At 44.5% G+C, this 13,725-nt stretch overlaps 1 protein-coding gene across 3 annotated transcripts in view; it reads right to left on the bottom strand.

Annotated features, from left to right (window-relative positions):
- The window catches only part of coro2ba (coronin, actin binding protein, 2Ba), a 69,419-nt gene that overhangs the window by 17,469 nt on the left and 38,225 nt on the right, over positions 1-13,725 (bottom strand). The window contains exon 1 of one of the 3 annotated variants that reach the window (XM_079554724.1): positions 4,311-4,369. The exons of the other annotated variants lie outside the window; for them this stretch is intronic. The gene's annotated coding sequence lies outside the window, so the exon portion shown is untranslated. Of the gene's footprint in view, positions 1-4,310; positions 4,370-13,725 lie in introns of those variants that run through there. 3 annotated transcript variants of the gene reach the window in all.

Below are 13,725 nucleotides of genomic sequence, written 5' to 3'. Positions count from 1 at the left end.
GTGGCTGTTCAGGTGGTCGGCGCTAGTGAGTAAGTTACTTGTTCTCTTGCGTACACTGTTTATGTTTTACATATCTTTGAACTCACTAAGTTGTATTGTTCTCGGCCGAGGTGTTGTTGGGGGCGGAGCTGTTTGTGTTCCCCTCGAGCCGAGGTCTGGAGCTATGTGTTTTCAAAGCTAAGGGAACTTAATCTGTTTGTTAAACTAACCAGCATGTATTTCTGATCTGTGCCCTGACTGCCATGTTTTTATCTATTCAACAGTACCTGTTGCTCCTTATGCTCACTTTTATGATCTAAATTCACCTGTAGGCCCTGTTTATGTCGGGGTGTAGCTCTCCCATCTCAACTTTAGGGGTGGTTTCTAAATATTTTGGGTTATGTACAGGTAAAATTGTAATGTATCCTAACAGTGCAGCTCTTAACTGAACTTTTAAATCCACAGCTCTACTTTTATACCTGTGGAAGCATGAATAAATAAATACATATATTTTATCTACCTCTGCCTTGGTGTTTTAAGAACAGCTTTAAGAACAAACATTAAAATCAATGTGAAAAAGGACCAGGAGCCAGTGCAGGAGTGCATGAGAGTGACGGGCTGCTGCTCCTGCACTAACTGAAACCTCTGGAGGGACGACTGTGGGAGAGGACAGAGCGAGGCAATAGTCCAACCGAGGAACGCATGAATCGCTTCTGCAGGTCTGCAGCTGGAAACATCTGGCTTTGACCACAGCAAAAAGCTGTAGCATCTGCACAACGCGATATTACACTACGTTATTTGGTACGTTGTGTAACACGTGTGACTTTGGCCCATGTCTCTGACGGTCAGTAGACGTGAATATAGCGGTGCTGCGTCCTGTGCTTTTCTTTACTTCTCAGTCAAGTTAAAGTGCGCGGTAGATGCTGGACGTACAGTGGGCGGGACATTTACTCGTTTAAATTTGTTGAAGTGCTCCAGAAACAGATCCCATTTATATTAACCTTTTTACATCTTGTTTTGTAGCCCGGCTGAGGCGGGTTCATAAGGCCTGTTTCCCACACTCAAAGCACATTTTTAATAGTTTTACTCAAGTCAACTCAAAATTAGCAGTACAAGTAATGCAAACTAACTCCTTTCCTTCATTCACATATTCTTGTGTTGAAAGTGGATCTGCTGTATTCACTGATGGAGGAAATGTGCACATGTTGTACACAAAACAAATGAAAACACATTTCGGATACGTTTTCACAGTGATTTTCCGTATAGAAAGTGGCTGTTTAAACCCCCAAAGGCAAAGCCAACAATGAACCTGCCATTGGAGATGGAAACGTTTGTGAAGAGGCAGAAGAAGAAGAAGAACAGCTGAATCTGAGAGTATGTGAAGGTTTCCTGCCTCAGGTCAGTCTCTAAACTCAGTCACTGAGACGTTTCTTTCACTGTCAGTGAACTCGTTACCACACGGTTAAAGGCCGACTGCTGTTTGGAAAGACAAGCACAAAACTAAAGGCTGGTTACACCAGGTCACAGAAAAATAGTGTTTTTGAACTGATTAGGAACAGTTTGGCAACACAGAATCTGAAAATGACTTCCATTTCTGCTCAGGTTTCTGTGCTCAGTGGATTTTTACCAAAGTCCGCGGGGTCAGCCCTATGCTAGAGACCAGCACATAACCTTAAAGGAACAGGCCACCGTTTTTCCACACTGAGATATGTTCTTACCTGAGTTTAGAGGAGTTGATGTGTACCTGTACCATGTTGTTAGCATTCGGCCTCTCCCAATGTATTCCTATGGCTCCAAACGGGGTGAAGTTAGAAGCGACCAAGCTCTTCAACGGACACAAAGACGAATCACGAATCAACTCGTCTAATCTCAGGTAAAGATCTCAGTGTGGAAAAACGGTGGCCTGTTCCTTTAAGGTCAGTGGCTGAGGCAGGGTCAGGGTTAAGCTGATGGATACATGTATGACTTGTTGATCTACCAACTCACCGACGGGGAACATAGGTAACAACCATACACGTATACATACTCACTATAATATGACCAAACGAAAAGAAGAGACTAAACCATCCAAACTTCCAATGACAGTTTGAAAGAGCCTCAGATCATTCAAATCCATGGATAAAAGAACTGCTCTGAGCTTTGTTCATGAGGAGAACCAGAACCAGAACCAGTGATTTTTGGATTCAGCATCAGAACTCACTAAACCAGTATTACAGCGGCACAATCATGACAAATATTGTTACTAACTGTAGCCAAAAAATCACCTCGTGCTGAATGTGACCTGCAAATTCCCCTGGGACTCAGGCAAAACAAGCTCTTCTTACAACACAGAAGTATGTGTATGATGTGTATGATCGTAAATAATACTCACTGCCTCAAACTGTAAACAAGTCCCACAGATCTGGAGCCTGTCCTCTGCAGAAGAATGGAGCTTTTTGTTCGAATAAATCGGAGGAGCCTGAGGGACAGAGAGTGTCCTCACAACACAGCACTCATTCATCCATCAGAGACGAGAGGGACGTCCACGACTCCACCCAAACATGAGGGCTCAAGGTGGAGGGTTCCAGACCAGAGCCAGCAGATCTCAGGAGGTCACATGGGTCAGGAGGTCACATGTCTCCAACACCACCAATCCATCAGGCCACTTTCTGACATGAAAGAGATTTGAGACTGGCACATTTCTTCTTCTGAGACACTGAAGAGGCACCAAGAGCCCCCCCTGCAGGACAGAGGAGGCGTCACGGGAGGAGCTACAGGAAACAAGGAAGGGACAAACGAGGAGGAGCACCATCATTGAGTGTTCCCCAGGGTGACTGTATGAAGACCAGCCTGTGGCCCGACATCTAGGGACATGAAGCTGGAGAGACCGATGGCTCCACACGTGAGGGACGGCGTGGACATCAGGCCCTCGTGGACCAGGGAACATGGAGAATCAGTGCAGACCGTTTGGAGAAGCAGAATGCACACACGCAAAGAAACTGGAACCCAATGCAAAGACCTCAGGCCTGGGGTGATGAGCTGACGTCTGGGAGGGGGGGACTCGACTCCTAAACAAAGGCCGTCACAGTGATTTATTCATGAACTGATCAAAGTTTTCTGTCTTTACTTTAGTTAAAGAAGCAACTGAAAAAAAAAACTAATGCCTGATTAGAATGTGTTCCATCATCTGACCATTTGAGGACAAGTCAAATAAGGACAAGCAAAGACTCTTTTAAAAATGATAAATCAATACATGATTTGAGCAGAAATGTCCAGCTGATGAGCAGATTGAGTCGTATGAGCTGCAGGACCGGACATGAAGTCTCCAGCTCCACGTTAGCCAGGGAGGCAGTGAGGACGAGGTTAAAGACAATAGCTTTGAGCCGTGTTCTGAAACGACCGGATGGATTTTAAAACACACAGACATGCACTTCCTGGAGAATGAGGGCACCACCTCAGCTGCTACTGTTAAAGAAACTCCGACTCCATTTATTCTGTATAATCACCCGGAATATAGCAAAGCAAAGCTGTTCTCCAGACATGCGACAGTGAAACACAAACATTCAGGCTGATGTTTGAATGAGTCGTCATAATTAATAAACAAAACAAAGGAACCTGGAGACATCAGCAGGTGGAACCACTGACGAGGCAAAACAAATCAACCCCTTAACCCCCACCATAACCGTTTTCTCCATTTCAGCTTTACTCAAATCTTAAAGCCTCTTGACCTACAGCCTGCAGGCCCGTGTGACGCCTCATTTGAAAGCTAAGGCCTGAGCTCTTTCCTAGTTTTTGTTGGATTCGTTTGCTTTTTGTAAGTTTTGTCGTCACATTTTTGTCACAATTTAACCTCTTAACTCCGACCTGAACCGAGCACATTTTGTCCAGTTTGGCTTTACCCAAATCTAAAAAGAAAAAAAGCATCAACAGCGACGAAACTGAGGATGAAAATGAAAGGAAAATGTAACAACAAAAGAGCGACGAAACACAACTAAAAAGTGATGAAAAAGCAACAAAAAGGGGCCGGAAAAGCAACAAAAACACAATGAAAAAAGGAATAAAAACACGACTAAAAAGTGACGAAACACGACAAAAACATGACACAAAAAAAACCCCGAAAACCAGATAATACAGAGACAACGCAACAAAAAAGTTACAATCAGTTTTGTGGGTCTTAGCTTTCAAATGAACTGGAGGAAATGCGCTCGGTTAAGGCGGGGGTTAAGAGGTTAATAGCTTTTGACTATAAAGAGCCTCATTTGAATACTGATGCTGTGAGCTCCAGTCGAGAAGCTTTTAGATTTGGGCAAAGCTGAAGTGGAGCTGACGTGCTCGGTTATTAATGTCCTTACCGTAACAGCGGAGCCACAGACGTGACTCCCTCCTCTCCTCACTCCTCCCTCAGCCCAGACTGTCCCGTGTCTGTCTGCTCCTCTCCCCTCTCTCCCTTCAGCCTGTCCCTGCTCTGCCTCCCTCTGACCCCCCCCCCCCCCTTTAAGCTCCTCCCCCCCATTTAAGCTCCTCCCACCAACTCCAGGAAGGAGGATTGAAATGGGAGGTCACTTGGACGGGATAAGACGTGGGCTCAATCCGAAACCATCAAATTGTAGCCTCTAAGCACTAACACTAGCAACTAACTCCTTAACCTTTCATGGGGTCAACTGTTAGACCTCTATGCAGTTTGGGAACTAGACCTTCAGCAGCATTTGAACAATCCGTCCGTCCTTAAACAGGGGAAGGGGAAGTGACATCACCAACAGCTGCTTTTCTTCTTCTTTAAAATTATTGGTGGAGTGCAGGCCAAACAAAAGTGCATGTCGCCCCCTAGTGTACAGTGTCCAACAACAACATAGTGTCCAAACAAAGACATTTAAGGAAAAAAATAAATCCAAATGATCCAAACATTTCCCTTTAGTGTTATTTTATTTCAACAGCTGTTTCTTAAAGGTTTCATAAAGCGACAGCAGCAAATGATCCATGTGGCTTAAGTTTCTACTAAATGAAAACAAAAGCATTTAATCCGTTTCCTGAGTTTACTCTTTAACACTGACATGTGACTGAGCTGTGGGGACGACAACATGGATTTATCACTTTTATAAAGTTTGGCTTGTGCAGAATCTTAATTTTTAATTATTATTATTTTTATTATTAAATGTGCTCCTGTCAATCAACAGTGGTTGCGCATGAATCACTCGAGGGAGGGGGCGAGGGGGGTGGGGTTTTTTGGCGCAGTGGCTTGTGGGATGGCACATAGCTCCTAATCACTGGTTAGTTAGCATCAGAGGTCCCTATGCTAAAGTGGCCATGATAGTTAGCATCAAGGCTCCTTTTCCTAACCACTTCCTAACTGACTTACCAATTCGGAAGCAACTTGCCATGGCGGACGCTGACGCACATCCGGTTTGGCGTAAGAGCTCTTAGCAATCTGACCGTTTCGGAACCAGCCGTGAACTTGTTTAAAGTGAAATGGAAATAAAAGTGGGCGACACGAGGAAGCAGGACGCATTTTCTCCAGTTCAGCTCGACTGGAGAGTTTACAGCTTAAAGGCCTAATTTGAAAGCTAAGAACTGATCAGAACTTTTTTGTTGCACAGAGCACCTGAGGCAAATCACAATAACACCAGACTGCCCATACAAACATCTGTGTCGACTGAATAATATTTGAAATATAACCGTTTTGCATTTAAAATAAGTTATATCTGAGCAGCATCAGCTTCCTGGTTGTAGGTACGCAGCGGCGGAGTGATCTGCTCGGTGACCGGATCTACAGTAGTTGTTTACCTGCGGCCGCATTACTACACGTGGAATTCACAAAGGAGCTTCTACAAATCAGATCTGGCAACGTTTGGAGGACGAGCCCATGATTTAAAAGAGGTTTTTAATGCAGGCTACTAGTTACCATAGACATGCACTAGCACTAGCACTAGCACTAGCCTAGCACCACTGACCTCTTCACGTATCAGGACTGCATGAATTAAAAAAAATGTGCTTTTGTGGTTTCATAAAAGTGAAACCACAAAAGCACAAAATCATATTAATGGAAAGTAACTTGGCAGAGGGAAACTGAAGGAATTTGTTTTCGCGGCGCTTGTGTTCTGACGCGGAGTCACTTTTTGGCAGCAGGTGCTCGTCCGCGGCTCGTCCACGGCTCGTCCGCGGCGCTGCAGCTGTTACGAGCTCACTGATTGGCTCTCGTGTGTGTCGTTTAAGCGAGGAGTTGATTAACTGCACCTCTGCCCACCTTTCACACTGACACTACACAGTAATGACCCAGACCTGCTTTACACATGAGCCTGAGTAAAGGGTATCATCACCCTCTCCAGCCCGGCCCACCCTCAGAAACCACACCAGCATCAAAAACAATAAAAAAAACATTTATTTGAGCTGAGACGACCAGCGGTATCTGCTTTTGATACCGGCAGTAACTAAACTATTTTTAATATTCGCCATACTGGTGTCATAGGTGCCCAGCCCTACAAGGAACAGGTGAAACAGATCAGGGCGGGGCAGGTCATCAGCACAAGGGAGATAAAGCAAAACCACAAGGACAGAACCGACGCTAGAAGAACACTAAGCAAAACAAAGAGGGAACAGAACCATGACAGTGGAACTCGTCTGCTTTCACACAGAGCCAAATACAACACAGACAAACTACAGCAAAGAAAACAAATCCTCTAATCATCCTCGTTCACAATCCTTCATCCGTCCTCAATGGAAATGCCAAAGAAACACCCGACAAAGGCCTGAAGGAGCTTTCAGAAAACATCAGCACTGGGAATATTGAAGTGATTGTGCAGCCAAAAGATGCTAATGTATTAAAGGAATCTGGATGTTCAATGACAATGCTAAACAAAGCTCACATAAACATTTGCAGTGTTAGAAACAAGCTGTGTGAAGTTAAACATGGTTAAACTACACTCTGCAAGTGCTAGAAAATCTGTGGAAAGACCTGAAAACTGCTGTTCACAAACGCTCTCCTAATGTGACAGAGCTTGAGTCGCTTTGTAAAGAGGAATGGGCTAAAATGTCCGTCTCTAGATCTTGTAGAGATCAAAGTACGGAGTTCTTCCGGGTCATACACGACCACCAGGTGAAGGTCTGCAGGGGCTGATGGTTTTTGGTGTTTGGTTGTTTTGTGATTTCGACTGGTCTGTTTTCCGTCTGTGTCTTCCCTCCCTGTTGTGTTGTGGTGTTTTGCGATCATGTGCTTTTGTATATAGTGTATATACTGTGTTTTATGTTGTAAACGTCTGCTTTTTGATAATAATCTGGGGAAGACACCAATTGCCACATAGAAACCTGAGTAAAACACAGTATCCTGCTCATGAGGAAGATATAGTGCCGTCTCCAGAGTATAGGTACAAGGGACACATTATTGTTCACAACCTGCCCCATAAACTCCGAACATGGGAGAGAAATATGAGGAAAGACGAGGACGGCTCATCCAAATGGGGTGGGGAGGCAGTTTTCATCCAAACAGCAGCTCTGGGAGGCTATTCTGACATCCTGCAAAAACTCACAAGATCAGTGGATGCAAACTGCTATCAATCTATCTCCAAACATCTCCAACGAGGACCCCCAAATCTACCAGTTCCCAGGTATCACCCAAAAACACCCTGAACAGTGTCTTTGCTGCATCCACCAGGACACACCAACACAAAAGGAACAACAACAACAACCCCCAACTCCAGCCCTGCCGTTTTCATTTGACTTGTGTGAGTTATGACTTTTCCAGGAGATTAAGCTTTTCAGGTAGTTAAACACCAGATTTTTAGACCGATTCAAGTGGGGGTTAAGAGATTAAAGAAAGCTGGGAAATGTCATTACTTTTTTTAAATGCACAAAAGCCACATTTCGACAGCACGCTTTTCCAAACAGAGTAAACATTAACCAGCGAGTGTCATCATCAGCCTCTAACCGGCCTCTCTGCTCCCTGTGCACCTCAGGGGCTCAGTAAAGTTTGGGTTGGTGCATCGAGGTGATCGAGCGCACCTGCAGTGGAGGAGGCGACGGCAAAACGAAGATTCAGCTCAATAATGTAACCGAGCAGAACACTTTTTGGTGCCAAACGTTTCCACTGCAGACGTCTCTCCCCCTGCCCTCGCTCTGCCTGGTATCAGAGTCTATCAGGGTTCTGCATCCGTTTCCCCAACAATCAACGTGTTAGTATCACTGCACTGGCTGGAATAAAAGTATACTCTTTATTGTACCACAAGTAGGATTTGTTTTGTTTGAAGAAGAAACCCGCAGTAGAAGCTCTCCTCTCTCTGACTGTCCTCCTGATTCCTACTCTTTATATGGAGAGGGAGGGGGCTGGAGCTGGGGGGCAACCAGGTGCAGCCAATCACTGTTCAACTAGACACTCAACACGCCCCTCCTTTGTGGCTCTGGCTTCTGACTGAGCCAATCAGAGCCTGCATTTTCCATAATGAGCCCAAACTGTGCCTCAGGGGGGGCACAAGGAAAGTTTGGAAGAAAAAAATGTTCATCACAATCTGATGGAAACCGTCCCGTTCAAACCACTGCAGTTAATGTACTTGATACGCATGTGCGCGGTGAGGAGAGGATGTTTTATTCTAGACGGAGGGTGGATTTTATAAACGCCCTGCTACCTGTGGACAAGGCCTACATGTCTGAACTCTATTGAAAAGTCCCTTTGAGCAGCAAAGCGTTATATATTTCTGTCATAGTCTTTTGTTACGGACATGTCACGTATCACTTGCACCCTCCCATCTCTCTCTCTCTCTCCCCCTCCTCCCGTTCTCTTTCTTTTCAGTTCGGGATCTTCTCGTTCGTATTTCCTCTGGCTGTTTCCCGACTCCTCCTCCTCCTCCTCTTCCTCCTGCCCCCGCGGTCACAGAGTCTACACACCTACAACTGTCTCTAGGGTCTCACATATCCACAGCCTCCGGGCCACGCGGAAAACTATATGGTCTTTAGAAAACGAGAAAGAGAAGGATCACGGCTCTGAAGCTCATTTATCTTTATCAAAAGCGACGGTTGATTCACAGGTTTGTGTTTGTTTAGAAGAAAGAGTGAGAAAACTGTGCTGAAACTGTGTTAATTTACACGAGAGGCTGACATCCTTCGTAACACTGAAAACAGGTGTCCCACAGGGATCAATACCACTCCTTTTTACACTTTAGATTAATGATTTACCAAACAGCTGTCCAGGCGCTGGTTTCTACGTGTATGCAGATGATGCAGTCGTCTATGTGAGTGTCAGTATTACAGACCCACGTGCGCACAGGCCCGGAGCAAAACTACTGGAAAACTGTATTATACGAGCACCGCCACATGATTGACACGCCTTTGTTTTTGTATAAAAACAACACAGTGTCATTGTGTCACGTTGTTGATTTCACAAATAGAAGTACCAGATCAAGAATGCACCCGAGCCACGATTATGATCTGCTGAATCAATGAGAAAACTCTGCAGTGACGCAGGTCTGCGACGCCTGAAGGAAACTGTCGCCAACACACTATTAACACGAAGAAAATGAGATACATTTTTGTGTCTTATTTTATTTTAGATTAATGGATAAATCAGAAAAGAACACTCCAGTGTGTTGACACGGCACATGGACGCATTGGCCTTCAGAGTTATCTTATAAACTAGTGGTGCAGGTCCTTCCAAACTCACGTTAATTTCAGTATTTAAGTACATTTTCATCACTAACGCTCGTCTGTGTGATTGTAGACTTAAAATAACCCCAAATAACCCCCCGCGTCCTCAGGGGACAAACTTTCTACTTTGAACTATTTTCAAGCCTTTTTTCTTTTCTTTTATATTGAAAAGTTTACATCTAAAACTGTATTAATGAAACACACAATGAACTGATATACAGATATGCAGTACGACTGCTCATCCAGGAATAGCAAAGTGGGCCACAAACTCCCGGAAATGGTGGCTCATCATATATTCCCTCAATAATCCCCCTCTTCCCTTTTGCAAAGCACCTCCAGGGAAAGACTTGTGCACCTGGTGGCAAGTTTTACACACTTTTATTGTGTACGCTTGCTTCAAGAATTCCCTGTACCTTTTTAAAGAATCATAACAGTCTCGAGCCATTTGTAGAGATGAAATGCTTCAGCTGAAACAATGGCTCGTATGTCTTCACAGACTAGAGTAAGATCCAGTGTTTCGTGGTCTCCCTCCATAAGCACTGCTCTGAAAATATGTTCTCCAGGATCTCTCTGGGAAGATCTGCTGGGGTCAGTGTTGTCTCCTGGGTCTCGGAGTGTACTGTCCTACACCCTCCTGGTACCAGAGGAGGCATGTAGCCACATCTGGAATGAAGGGACGACCGGCCGGATCAGACAGACCCCAGAGTCGAGCCGAGAGAGTGCGACAACACAGGACACACAGGAAGTTTGCAGAAAAAAATAGTATTTGCTCTTCCAAGGTTTCAGTAACTGTGAGCACAAACATGGTGCGCTACACGATGTAAAAACATTCCCCAGTAGTTTGTAAAGTCCTTTCAATGTCCGTGAAGTCTTTGAAAGTTCGTTTAAGCAAAGATCCATTTAGATGAGTTTTGCAGATCTTAGCTTTCAAATGAGGCATTACTCTGGCCTATAGGCTTAGATTGGAGTAAAGCTGAGCTGGAGAAAATGCGCACCATTAAAGCGGTTCTAAGTAACTTGTTTACCTTAATAAATCCTTCCCGTCGTCCCTCTGGAGGTAATGCAAGTGTTAATGGGATGATGGGGGGTCTTTCATCTCTCCCTGGTGTCTCTGGCCAGAAAACCACAATTGCAGCTTGACTGCCACCGGGTCAGAGTCACCAATACACACTAATGGAATCACGAAGAAGAAGCTCACAGGCTAACGGGCAAAGCTAACTGTGGGCTAGCGCCATTTAAACAGTATTTACAGCCAAGTTTGAGTGAAAAAAAAGATCTCCATTGTGTAACTGGATGAACAATATCCCTCTGTCCCTTTGTCTTTTCTGTCAGCGTAATATTTACTCTCACAGACAATGAGTTAAAAATTTGCACCTGCAGTGGCACTTATGAGTTACTTCGTACTGTTTTAAGGTGGTTAGGAGGTTAACCCTAGATGAGCCACATGTAAATAGCACTGACAGTGTTGTTGTTTTAAATTGTAAAAGGAGGAACAAAAGGGCTCGGTTGGTTTACTCTGGTGGTTTTCTCCGAGCGCTGTGGCATTGGAGTCATTAGAGGAACTTGTTCACTGTTTCCTATCTGTGTTCATCGTCTAAACAAATTAAAATGACATTTACAATTGCATAAATAAAAGGCTTCAGTGGCAGAAAGGAAATACTGGCTTTCCTGCCTTTGTCTTAAAGATGTGAGTGTTTTAGCAGCTCCTTCCCTCTGGATCTCTCCCCCCCCCCCTCTCTCCCCCTCTGGTCGATACAAACCCAGGTGCTAAAACCCCCTCCCCTGATAACTGTGAGACGCTGTGAACCTGGAGGTGTAAAGAAGCTGGTTTGAACTGCCGTCTTTTGTCTTTGGTCCGTCCTGATAAATCCATGTTTGTCTGTGAGCGGCTGCAGGCGTTTCCACCGAGCTCTGCCGGAGAACAAACATATGTCCAGCCATGTCCTCTGTCCAAGGAGGAGATTCAAGGCCTTTTCATACCTTTAAAGGCGAGACGCTGCAGGTGACCAGGGCAAAAAGGCATCATTTAGTCATATCTAGGGCAATAAAAAACAGAAAACAGGACAATAATGTGTGGAACAGCTGCAAGTTTACACTACTGGATCTCCAATGTCAAGAGATGTGTGAAAAATGGGAAATAATTCAGGTGAAAATGGGAGGAAATGGGGAAAATATTAGTAATAAAAAATGAGCAAAAATGAAAATGGGGAAAACAAGAAAAAAAAAATTTGTGTAAAAAAAATTGGGAAAAATTGGGCAAACTATGAGAAAACCAATGTGGAAAAAATCGGTAGAAAAATTAGGTAAAAAAGTTAATTTGAGCTGAAACGAGGGTCTAAAGAGATATTTTTGCTGCTGAGTTGCAGCCCTGGATGATCTATCCTGGGCTGCTGTTGACCTCTCATCGTCCCATTGAACTGAGCACATTTTCTCTGGTTTGGCTTTACCCAAATCTAAAAGCTTCTTGAACAAAGGGTCAAAACAAAACAAGGATGAGTCTTTTCATGTTTCCTCCTGCAGCGCCTCGCCTGAAACGACGGGAGCGTCAGGTGATCTTCATCTGTGCGTTTTTCTCCCTACAGAGTTTCCATCTGGTGTCGGACACGAACCGACCTCTTGTTCTGAAGCAACATTTGGATAAAAGTCTCCGCTTTATCCAAACACGTCTATAATCACATAACTGAGACATAAACCTGTCGCTGCCCACGAAACAACACGCGGTAAAAACAAACAACATGCTCTTCATTTATGTTCTACTGTCAATAAATCTGTTCTGAGCCTCATCCATAAGACACCACAGCAAATACAGAAAACAGATAAACGTCTTCTATTAAAGGGCACACACTCCTGAAAACTGGGGTTTGAGGTTTTGTCATTAGATGTGTTTTGTTTTTATGAAGAAATAAGCTGAAAACAACTGTTTGTTTGTTTGTTTGTTAACTTTATTGTCCCCGTAGGGAAATTTGTTCTCTGCATTTAACCCATCCTTCGATGCCGCTGGGGCAACTCGTAAGGAGCAGTGGTCGACGGCAGTGCCGCGCCCGGGGACCCGTCTCCATGATGTGGAGCCAGGCTGATGCTAAGAATCACCTGGCTGGAGGATTCACCTATTGCACATGTTTTTAGTGGTAGGGGAAACCGGAGTACCCGGAGGAAACCTACGCAGACACGGGGAGAACATGCAAACTCCACACAGAAAGGCCCCGTCCTTGGTGGGAGTCGAACCCGGGACCTTCTAGCTGTGAAGCGGAGGCGCTAACCGCTGCGCTACCGTGCTGACTGTACATTGAAAACAGCATGGATAAAAAAGCAATTAAACCATGGACCTGGCAACCCTGGCTTCATGCTACATATGCTACATGCTACATTTGTTACTGAACAATTTGCTGTGAAAAAACATATTGATCAGATTTTTACTTGACTTTATTGGTGTGTGATGAATATGTTCATGGTTTTCCAGTAAACAGCTGAAGGCTGGTTTAAACTCCAGCGACAGCTCCACGTTTGCTGATCAGGGATTTCGCCACAGCTGCATCTGCCGCTGAAGTGCATCTTTCACAAAACAAGGAAACACACAGCAAACTGCTCCAGTCTCACTCTTCCAAGTTATTTTATATTAATATATTGTTCCTATGATTTAGTGCTTTAGTGTTTTCATTTTCGATGTTATTAAAAAAATGGTTTCAAATATACATCACAACGTGAACGCCCATGAGCTACGCGGAAGTTCGAACGTTTCTGGTTTCAGGGCTGCGGTGGCGAAACCGGCCGCTCGACTATAAAAGACTAAAAACTGACAAACGAGTCCGCTGGAGTCGCCACTTGGCTGCGTGTCATACACACCCGTCAAAACGAGCGATCGCTGTTATTATTTACTTCCGCAATTTTGGCCGGATGTTTTGGTGAATGGTCGGCAGCAGCTGATGCCTACAGGTCTAACTCGGTTTTATAAAATGATAGATCTGTTACAGCGCAAGAGAAGCAATGCCCTGTTTATGGACATTGTTTTTGCCGAACATGGGATTTTTACCACATTTTTATCAAATATGAAAATGAAAAATGCCGACCACGGCTAACGGATGTGACGACATCGCGATCGCTCGTATGGTTGGTTTGCAGCACAGAGAGAAGGACATCATT

The sequence above is a fragment of the Gobius niger genome, assembly GCF_951799975.1.
Source record: "Gobius niger genome assembly, chromosome: 4".
In the NCBI taxonomy this organism is placed as follows: Eukaryota; Metazoa; Chordata; class Actinopteri; order Gobiiformes; family Gobiidae; genus Gobius; species Gobius niger.
This window is presented reverse-complemented; position numbering and strand designations above follow the sequence as displayed.